At 45.1% G+C, this 10,559-nt stretch overlaps 1 pseudogene; it reads right to left on the minus strand.

Moving 5' to 3' along the window:
• Window positions 1-1,165: 1,165 nt before the first annotated feature.
• LOC130862147 (developmental pluripotency-associated protein 4-like) lies at window positions 1,166-3,360 on the minus strand (annotated as a pseudogene).
• Between the last annotated feature and the right edge of the window lie 7,199 nt (window positions 3,361-10,559).

Below are 10,559 nucleotides of genomic sequence, written 5' to 3' on the forward strand. Positions count from 1 at the left end.
CTCTACACAGAGAAGCTTGGGGTTGCCTGCTTTTGAACTCTGAATGAATGGGATTATGTTGCCTGCTTTTGAACTCTTTGAACTCTGAATGAATGGGATTATGTTGCTTGTATATGTGGTGGGTTTTTGTTTTTTTTTTTTTATCATATTTTGTCTGTGTCACAACATCCATAGCCGGGTCAAGTGCCTGCATCTTGTTCATTTCACTGCTGTGCACAAGTTCATGAATGAATGCACCACAGTCTGTCCAGTATCCTGGTATTCCTGGTAGATACCTAGGTTCTTTCCAGAAACCAATTCCTCTAGTGTTTATATACCTACAAGTGGGCATTCCTTATGACCAACAAACACGCTGGCTGCTTGTAGAGGATCTTTTGATGGGTTTCTTTCGGGTCCCTGATTTTTAATGCAGCTGTGTCCTTTGCCCATCTCTATATGGTTGTTGCATTAGGTTTCTGTAACGGACAAAAATACCTGAAATGGGAACGTAAGGGAAGAGGCTTTGATGGCACAGCTCCTGAAGTTTCCATGCCGCCTGTGGTCCTGCACAGTTCCAGAGGGTTCAGTGCAGGCCCGTGTGGGCCTGCTGCTTTGGTTTGTGCCATTGTGACGATGAGGCTGTGGCAGAGCAAACTGGTCCACCTCTTGGTGACTGGGAAGCAGAAAGGAAGGAGCAGGGGGTTCCAAGGGGTCAAGAGCATGTCCCTCAGGTCATCCACAAGACCATAAGTCCTAAAAGGTCTACCATTTCCCCCCCACCACAGACAACCAAGCCTTCAACACAATGACCTCAGGGAGGACATTTAAGATCCAAATCATAACAATTAATTGTCTGCCCTGCCTGCGGGTAAGTCAATGGAGACTCTAGAGGGCAAGTGGGGATGGGATGGGACAAGAGTCACAAGAAATGGAGACACGACAGGATTCTGACCAAGTCCTGTTTATTCAAGGGAATAATGCAGGTAAATACAGGGTAAGGAAATGAGGAAGTTCTCCTTGTGTATATGGGTAACTAGGCAACTTACTAGGCAATAAGTTCTTCGTGTGTGTATATGGATAACTAAACAACTTCCTAGGCCACCTAACCATGGTCTAATGGTCAGGCAGAATGCAGCAAAGTCAGAATGTTCAGAACACAGAGACAATGGAAATAACTCCTTGCAGAGTTAGTATTTGACAGATCAGAACAGCAGGAGAAGCCAAGAGCAACAGGGTGGGTGAACTGATCCAGGGAACAGTAAATCTCCCACAACTGTCTATTAGCAATTTGTTGTTTATATATTCTTGATGGGGCCTCCAGTCACTCATGAATTGCAAAGGCCAGCAGGCCTTCTTATTCTAATTCTACGGTTAGTTTTCTCAGCAATATAATCTTCCTATATCTCATCTAATAAGCCATCAAGATGCTATTCTCTTGACTGACCTTTTAAGTCTTCTCGGTATGGGCTCTTTTTGGTTTTTGAGACAGTTTCTCTGTGTAAGAGTCCTGGCTGTCCTGGAACTCGCTTGTTAGACCAGGCTGGCCTCAAACTCAGAGATCTGTCTGCCTCTGCCCCCCAGTGCTGGGTGTGCGCCACTACTATCAGGCTCTATATGGTTGATAGAAAGTTGATTTATTTTTCGTAGATATGGAGTTCAATTTCTCTCCCCTTGTAGCAGGTACCCAGGCCTCCTAGTTGAATAATATTTCCTTTCATAGTTTTTGAAATTATTTGTTTGGGAGGAGGGACACACAGGGTTGCGTATTGGTTCTTCTTACACTTTCCGTGGGTTTTAGTGCCGCCTGCTCACCTATCAAGTCAAGAGGCATATTGGATTCTCCTTGCACCAACCTCATTTCCTGGGTACCAATCCCACATTTTATTTGGGTTATGGAGCTTTGTAACCTGCCTTAACACTGAGAACACAAGTCCTCTTACCTTGTTCTCTTTAAGGAACAATCTGACTCTTCTTGGTCATTTGGAATCTCATAAACGTTAGAATCAGGTTGTCAATCTACAGTTTTTTTTTTTTCAAAAGCAAAAAACCAGATTTGGTTTAATACGACAACAACAAAATAAACGCAAGCACTAAACACTAACAACACAATATAAGCCAGGAAAGGGGGCATGCAGAGGCTACGGTCATAAGCTAAACCTTACAGGGGACCACAGAACTGCCTATGACCCCATTGTGGCGGTGGCAGTACAAGCAAGTACTATATCTGGAGATACCATATTCCCACCCCAGCAAAACCTTATTTTCATACAATAGTAAAAGGCAGAGTCATTTAAGAGTATGTAGTCCTCACAACGAAGAAGTGGACCTGTTGCGTTTAGTAGCTTCACTGACTTTTTTTTCAAGCTGCTGGTACTACAGCAACAAGTAACAAACAAGGTCTCGTAGCTTCTGACTGATGCGGGCACCTTCAAGGGCACAGATGTGAATTTCCATCAGTCTCAGTCTTGGCTGCAGTTCCGTACCTCACTCCACATGAGTAGGTAATGACAGTAGCTACCCACACCTGAGTTCCCTTTATCCTTGGAGGCTCTTATTTAGGATCCTGTTCCTGTGAACACACGCTGTCCTCCAGGTGTGGGGTAGAAAGGTGCAGGCTGGCAGCAGGAAGAGGGCAATCACTTTCCCCTTCTCAGGTACCCAGGCTCGTCCAGTGTGGAACTGCAGCTGAACCCAACCACTTGAGTCTGCAGGAAGGCTTCTCCTGTGGATCACACACCACAGTTCCCCTGTGGGAGCAAAGCATAGGTCTCAGGTGTTGTAATGGACTGCAGGGCCTCGTTCTTCCTAGCATTGGCTGCAATTCTGGCCCAAGACGCCAACACTGCCTCAGAGGCGGCTGTGGTCACAACGGTCGTGCTGACCTCTCCATAGAGGACAGGAGGTTCAGTAAGGGCGGGCATCTGCTCCTCAGGTACAGGGACCACTTCAAGAGGAACTATCACCTGAGGACAAGGCTCTTGCTCCTCCTCCGTCTCTGTCTTTACTCTTTTCCAACATGTCTTCACCCTGGCCTCTTTTGGTGTGTCAGGAATGTTCTCTAAATCAGGCTGGCCTTTGCTTCTCAGCTTCGCCTTCTTGTACCATGCCTGTAAAAACATCTCGGTAAATCGGGTTCACTGGGGGCAGATGATCCAGTAGAGGAGGAACTGGTACCTTCCTAGGAGTGGGTTTTTGGAGTCTCAGCATCTTGTGCTTTCTCGTTTGATTTATAATCGTCCTCTTTTGGTATCTTTTTTGGTCTTTTCTGCATTGCAGGGGGCTTTGTAAAGGATGCACTCGGTTGACTAGACATCTTGTGCCGTTCAACTGTTGCATACACTGTATATGACTGCCATGGTGAATTCTCAAGGGGGCAACATTTGATATCTGACTTATGAAACAGGGAAGCAATGGTTGGGAGAAATGAGGGAGCCAACAGGAAAAGCAGGCTTGTTGGCAACACAATTTTAATCATACTGCTAGGAGATTCCTTTTTTAACATTCTATCTTTCAGGACAGGGTTTCTCTGTGTAATGGCCCTGGCTGTCCTGAAACTCACTCTCTTCAGGCTGGCCTCAAATTCAGAGTTCCACCTGCCTCTGTCTCCGAGTGCTGGGATTAAAGGCGTGCACAACTTGTGAGTCCCCAGAGAGAAAAATGTTCTAATTGCAATCTTAGCACTTGGGCAGCAAATGTAGGAGGATCACCATGAGCCTCAGGCCAAGTTTAGCAGACAGAACAAAACCAAAAGCACAAGATGAGATACAAACAAAGCAATAGGCCAAGTTTAGCAGACAGAACAAAACCAAAAGCACAAGATGAGATACAAACAAAGCAATAGGAAGAAAGTGACAAAGGCAACAGAAAACTAGTTGACTTTTGTGGGGAAGAAGCCTGCATCTTTCTCCACTGGTAACTCTTACCCCAAAGATTGCTTTCCCTCAGTCCTTGGTTCAAATTTCACTTCAATTCTTATACCTTACTCTCTCAGTCTCAGTTCAAGTATTACTTTGTTGGAATCCCTTTCCAGCTAAATCAACCACATACTGCCTCATTTCTATCTGCCAATTTCAGCTTTCTATGAGGTTCTTTCTGTGAGCTGACACCATCTGATTTTGAACTCCACAAGAGTGAGGTCTCTTTTCATTGCTGACACTCAATAATAAACATCCAACAATTTAATTATGGGAACAAAGAAACGACAGAAAAATAGCTAAATACAGAAAAACTAAAAGATAACAGACTAAGCACACTCCTTGTCTTCACTTCATCTTCATATAACTTCACAAACTACTCTATTTTCAACCTGGAGGACAAAAAGTTAAAAGCTCACTAAAGTTTAAAGGTGATGGTTTGTGCTTTTATCTCAGGCTCAGGGATATCCAGGCAGAAGCAGGTGGATCTCTCAGTTTCTGGGCAGCCAGGCCTGTCCCTCTACTCACTCTCCTCTGGCCTTTATTTATTTTTAGAATTTAAAAACACATTTTAATATACATTCCCTATATTTTAAACATTTAAGCTAATTTATAATTAAACTATATAAATAGAGGCTCTTAAAAATTCTGCCCTGGAGTGGATAAAGTTAAGTTCCCAGAGAATCAATAAAGAATTACTGTAACATGAAGGGTCCTGTTTGTTGGGTTTTTCTGTCCCATCCTGTACCCCACAACTGTTTAGCCACAAAGAAAATCACACATAGGTCTCCATAAATTATAAGCTGATTGGCGCATTAGCTCTAGCCTCTCACTGGCTCTCACATCTTGATTAACCCATTTTTCTGATCTATGTTAGCCATGTGGCTCAGTACCTTTTTCAGTAGGGCAGATCACATCCTGCTGCTTCAGTGATCTGGGCAGGAGTGGGAGAAATCAACTTCCTCCTTCCCAGAATTCTCCTGTTCTCATTACATCATTTCTACTTCCTGTCTGGTTTTCCCACCTATATTTCCTGCCTGGCCAATCAGCATTTATTTATAACATGATTGACAGAATACAGACAATTCTCCCGCACCAAATTACGCTATTAAAAAAATAAATTCTGGCCGGGCGGTGGTGGCGCACGCCTTTAATCCCAGCACTCGGGAGGCAGGGGCAGGCGGATCTCTGTGAGTTGGAAGCCAGCCTGGACTACAAGAGCTAGTTCCAGGACAGGCTCCAAAGCTACAAAGAAACCCTGTCTCGAAAAACCAAAATAAATAAATAAATAAATAAATAAATAAATAAATAAATAAATTCTGGCCTGGCGGTGGTGGTGCACGCCTTTAATCCCAGCACTCGGGAGGCAGAGGCAGGCAAATCTTTGTGAGTTGGAAGCCAGCCTGGACTACAAGAGCTAGTTCCAGGACAGGCTCCAAAGCTACAGAGAAACCCTGTCTCGAAAAACCAAAAATAAATAAATAAACTAATTAATTAATTAATAAATTAATTCTGCCACGGTCGCTATTCTCTACAATGTCAGCACAAAAATAATCCTGTCCATGCTCAGTTGTGTCCACAGAGGGACCCTAAACACTGCATTCTCTTCCTTCCTTGGCTGTGATTTCTTGTTTTGCCCAGAAACGGTTCGCTGAGAAGTTACCTCATCTTATCATTCCTGAAAATATCCTCTATCCTAGTTTTTTTTTTTTTCTTTTTTAGCACACAACATTCATTCATGCTTTGTGGCAAGAGGAGGAGTTCTGTAAATAGATAGCTGTAAACAGCTAAGGATGTTTGTTTGTTTGAAACAGGGTTTCTCTGTGTAGCCCTGGCTGTCCTGGAATCCCAATTCTGAGATACACTTATAGAGATTTACCTGCCTCTGCCTCCTGAGTGCTAGGATTAAATGTATGCATCACCACTGCCTGGTTCTCTCTCTCTCTCTCTCTCTCTCTCTCTCTCTCTCTCTCTCTCAATGAGAAGTTTTTTTTTGAAACTGAAGTTACAGACAGTTGTGAGCTGCTGTGTGTGTGCTGGGAACTGAACCCGGGACCTCTGGAAGAGCAGTCAGTGTTCTTAACCGCCAAACCATCTTTTCAGCCCACATGCCTCTTTTTATAGGGCTTCCATGCCTTGTTTATTCTTGTTGGACCAAGGGATATCTGTTAGACTGCATGAAGAAGGGAGGGGAATGATTTCTGCTACTCCTTGTCCGGCTGCTTCGGCTAGCCTTCTCTCTTTAGCCTGGCTCAGGTAGTTGGATGCTCAGAACAACATCAGCTGAGTACCATCAGTGCCACACTGTGAGTGAGCAGATTTCTTCATATTTGTCCCAAAGCTGTGTGCCATTTGGAAAAGTCTGCTTCTGTCACAGACTCTGAGCTTTCACATCCCCCTCCCCCGAGTTGGGAATGGGATCAGGGTAGGAAGCCAAGTGGGTTGTCACCTGTGTGACACAGTGAAATCAGCAGTAGGGAGTCACTCCCTGTTCCCACACACTGCAGGTTCCAGCAGGCAGGAGAGCATACTTTGGAGGGGAAATGCGCTACCACCCTCAAGAAATGACCCTGCATACACGCTGCGTGTTGGCATGCTTACCCTCAAGGGATGACCCTGATAGCGGCTGCATGGCTTCCCAAGTTAGGGGCTCAAGGCGCAACTCTCTCCTGGATGGAGGTTTTAACATTAGAATGAAGAACAGTTTGCCTCTCAGTCACTGACAAGTGCTCTTGAGGGAAGCTTGGAGACCACTGCTTAGAGGCAACTGTAAGGAAAATTATTAGAAAAACAACTTTCTCTTGAGCCCCAGGGCCCTGGCAGAGAGGAACATCTGGCAGCCTGTCTTTCCCACACAACAGTGTTGACTTCCTTACCTGCAGTTTCCCTTAAGATGCAGCCATGGGGCCGGCCTGTGTTGTAAGCAGAATAGGAAAGAACAGGAAAGAACAGCTGTAACGGAGTGAACTCCCAGGGCTCTGCTCACTTCCTTCTGGGCAAGAAGGAAAGGGGCTGGTTGTAGAATCAAGAGTCCCTGCTTGCAGAATGATTTCCCCTGGAGAAATGCTACATAACTCTGAAGAATTCCACCTGGGGGCTAGAGAGATGGCTTAGAGGTTAAGAGCACTGGTTGCTCTGCCAGAGGTCCTGAGTTCAATTCCCAGTAACCACAGGTTATATCACAAACCATCCATAATGAGATCTGGTGCCCTCTTCTGGCATGCAGGCATATGTGCAGGCAAAACACTATACACACAATCTTTTAAAAAGCCCTGATTTTACATAGCTTTTTTGGATGGGCTGGGCTTACTCTCCAAAAGGTTCAAGAGCCAATGAAGCTCACCACAGGAGAGCATGTGGCCATGAAATAAAAGGTTGGAATACCTCTGAGCCAGACCAGCTCTTCGGAGAGGACAGATTGCCAAGGTAGGAGGTCTCAGCCCTAGGCCAGCTTTGCCATGTATTACCGCTGCCTCTTTGTTCCCTGTGGCATCTAAGCGTTGGCCAGCTGCTTTATTTACGTGAGACAGAGCTGCAGCCCCTGTACCCTCATAGGCCAGCAGGGGCATTTTAGAAAAACAGAACCCAAAGGGTGAGCATTCAACGGGGGGGGGCGGGAGGCAATGAAGGAAATGAAGACAGCAGGGAGCAGTGAGGGGTCTGAGATGGAGCGAGAGTGATGTCTGAGCTGGAAAGACCCCAAAGGGGTGACAGAAAACTCCCTCAGCTCTTTATGACCAAGATGGCACCAAGGTAGGAAGAGAAACTAGCTCTGCCTGTGGTAACTCCAGGGTGACTGATAAGGAGAACAGAGTTCAGAAGTTGACCTAAAGACTAAAGAAGGGATTAATTTGGGATAAAAGTAATGCTTGGTGCATGGGGATTTACCAAACGGCAAGGGATATGGGTGGCATCCAAAATAGTAGACGAGAGAGCCATATGTCCCCACAATGAGGAGTTCTAGACAGCAAGTGTAAATAATCCAGACAAAATTAAGTCCTAAATGGACCAATGGAGGAGAGGTTTGTTTTCCATTTAGAGTTAATCAGGAAAAACACTGATTGGCAGGAACCCTGAGGAATGGTGGTCATGGCATGCCTACAGAGTCCACACACAGTCAAAAGGCCAATGGAAATCTAGGAAAATAGGTGCAATTAGCCAAGACCTAGGTCCTTGGACGGATAAAGAACTTCTTTTGTTGTTGTTGTTGTTGTTGTTTTGTTTTTGTTTTCTGAGACACGGTTTCTCTGTAGCTTTGGAGCCTATCCTGAAACTAGCTCTTGTTGATCAATCTGGCCTCAATCTCACAAAGATCCGACTGTCTTTGTCTTCTAAGTGCTCGGATTAAAGTCCTACGCCACCACCCCAAATACAAAGGCCCAGCAAGTCAAAGAAAGGTTCTGACAAATCTACCTTGGCAAAATAAAATTCGGATTACTTAAACAATGGCTACTTATGGACAGCTGTACCACTGAAACTCCCACCCCAGCTGGCCAAGCGTCCGGTTTTACGTGCGTGTCCATCTAGACCCATATCAAATGCAAACCTGGGTTCAGAGTGCCCTCTAGTGGTGAAGTGGCAGAGGTGGCTGCATACTACACAGGGCGAAGATAAAACCGTTCTTGAAAAGATACATTTGTACACACGCACTACCTTGTTCTTATCAGGCATTTTGCTGGTCACAGCCAACACGTGGTGGGATGGCTGGCCTATTTTGCTGCTGTTTGGTACAAAGAAGATCTAAACACCTTGCTAAAAAATGTAACTCTGGCCAAGTCTTAATATGCTATTTGTGCAGAATTCTGGAGTTGGGTGGGTGTGAGGGTGGTAGTGGTATGTTTAAGCTTAAGCCTTCTCTGGAGAGATCTGAGATAAGGGTCACCCTGGGGTGGGAGGGATATGACATAAGAGAACCTTTTCTCTGGAGCCCCTTGGCACCCAAATTTTGGCCACATGTTACCTGCTAACATGAAAAGGGAGTGCGCCAGGAATTAGCCCCTGACACATTATCTAACCCCTTAGTGGTCAATCTAAACACATGTATATATGAGCAATACTAAAGGGACTCATCGGGTTGTATTTATAAACTTATGGATATATATGTATATGTAAGTCCCTTGAGGCACGTGAGTGGTCAAGCCCCTCCCCTGAGGACTTCCAACAGCCAGGTTCCACTCACAGAACATTCTAACTGCCCTAACAGATGGACCTAGCACCCATCCTACGTCTCCGTCTTGAAATCCCACTAATCCCCACCCTGGAACTACCCAACCTGGAAAGCTCTGTTCCCCACCCTGAAATGCTACATAAACCCTGTTTCTGCTCAGTTCTCTGTTGCTTCTCGCCTGAGCAGAAGCAGCCACCTTCCTGGGGTTTTCCCCTCACAATAAATCTATTGTGTGAGATTTGTTATATACATTGTGGATTTGTGGTAGTCCTTGGCTCCTGACTGCCAGGATACCATTCTCTTCAGAGCTATAGCACTTAATATTGTATGTATATGCATAGTATGTATATGTATAATACATACACACAGAATACTTATGTATGTATATAATAATAGCTAAAAGGCCCTGAATTTGAGGGGTAACATGGGAGGAGTTGAAGGGGTTGATGAAAATACTCATAGATGAAATTCTCAATAATAAAATTTTTTTAATAAAGTACTCATAGATGAAATTCTCAATAATAAAAAATTTAGGGGGGTAAATATACAAAAGAACAGGTTGTTAGGGACACAAGAACCAAGGCCTCATTGGTAGCTTGGAGTCCTGTTGGAATCAAAACAGGCTGCTGGGCACACAAGAACGAGGCCTCGTCAGTACCTTTGCGATTTGGAATCTGGCTGTGACTTCAGTTAATGTCACAGGAAGTTGGTGATTGTCAGCACAGACTCCACACTCAGCAGATGGAGGGCACCAGGGCTTCAGAACCAGGGGGCCAGAGCCAGCTCTTGTCTCCCTTCACCCTCACTGAGGTAGGGCTTAAGGTGGTGGTGAGATCCATTGGCTGGTCTGTTTCGATTCTGTCCCTCTCCTGGTCCTGGAACTTACCCAGTTATACAGGTCTTGTGCTGTTTCTTGAGGATGGACGGGGTGCGGGGACAGCACTGAACTGGCCACAGGAGTGAGGACTCGAGATCAGTGACCTCCTAGAGTCTCTGTGGCACAAGACACACAAGGAAATCAATGGAGGAACTAGAATTTCTCCAGGCACTCCCATGAGGAGAGCCTGAGTTGGTGCCAGGAAAGACCGGCCCCCTCCTGGAAAGTCTGTACTATAACCCGCCTTCTGGCTGACCTGCCTCCAAAAGCTGTCTTAGCTTTTGATTCCTCTTTACTAAGGGAGATGAAACCCTGGTACAAGAAAGCCAAAGCAAAACTCAAAAACCTTCTCCCTCATACTAATTTGGCCAAAACTGTAAATAAATCCATTTTCCTTCGCCAATTGGTTTCCTAAACTTCTTATAATACAAAGAAACTAAGGTGGAAGGTTATGAACCTAGGTGTCCCCAAATTTAAAACAAAACAAAGAATAACAAAAACTTCGGGAACACTCCTAAACTCTCCCAATAATTGAGGTATTGCTTTGGGAGCTTCAGTCTGCTTCGTTTCTAACCTCTGCTCTGAAGGCTGTGAAGCAGACTGGTTATGCTACCTGCCAGCT

Source organism: Chionomys nivalis, chromosome 19, assembly GCF_950005125.1.
Source record: "Chionomys nivalis chromosome 19, mChiNiv1.1, whole genome shotgun sequence".
NCBI classification, from domain to species: domain Eukaryota; kingdom Metazoa; phylum Chordata; class Mammalia; order Rodentia; family Cricetidae; genus Chionomys; species Chionomys nivalis.